The sequence below is a fragment of the Talpa occidentalis genome, unplaced genomic scaffold, assembly GCF_014898055.3.
Source record: "Talpa occidentalis isolate TD23 unplaced genomic scaffold, MPIMG_talOcc4v2.1 talOcc4.2, whole genome shotgun sequence".
Lineage (NCBI taxonomy): Eukaryota > Metazoa > Chordata > Mammalia > Eulipotyphla > Talpidae > Talpa > Talpa occidentalis.
The window spans coordinates 18,023,638-18,024,098 of NW_023602073.1; the positions used below are offsets into that span (position 1 = coordinate 18,023,638).

Genomic DNA, 461 nt, shown 5'->3' on the forward strand with positions numbered 1-461 from the left:
GGGATAGATAGCAACAATAGTACTTGAGGAGCCTACATTTTGCCAGATGATCTCCGGGTCATTTAAATTAAGGCTCACAACATCTTCCAACTGCTTTAGTCAATATAATTGATAAGCACCATTATCTCCCCATATGGAGAAATGTCTCCCATATAAAGTTGTAAAAGTGAGAATTGGCTGCCTGTTTCAAGGACCCAGTGGCTAAGAAAGTTCCTTCTCATGGTATAAAGCGCTGTGTACTTTTCAGACCAGACAAAGTGAAATAACTTGATTGTGTCCTGGCAGTTAGTTCCATACTTTTCCATTCATCAAATATCCTTGAGAACTGCATCAATGAGACTGAAAATTTACACTTAGAGTTAAGTGTAAATGAGCAGATCTGTTGTTGGCTCTGTGGCTTAGTTGGTCAAAGCGCCTGTCTAGTAAACAGGAGATCCTGGGTTCAAATCCCAGCAGGGCCT

At 40.8% G+C, this 461-nt stretch overlaps 1 non-coding gene across 1 annotated transcript; it reads left to right on the forward strand.

Annotated features, from left to right (window-relative positions):
- The first annotated feature begins 387 nt into the window (after nt 1-387).
- On the forward strand, nt 388-461 carry TRNAT-AGU (transfer RNA threonine (anticodon AGU)). The gene has a single exon. It is a non-coding gene; the product is annotated as a tRNA-Thr (tRNA).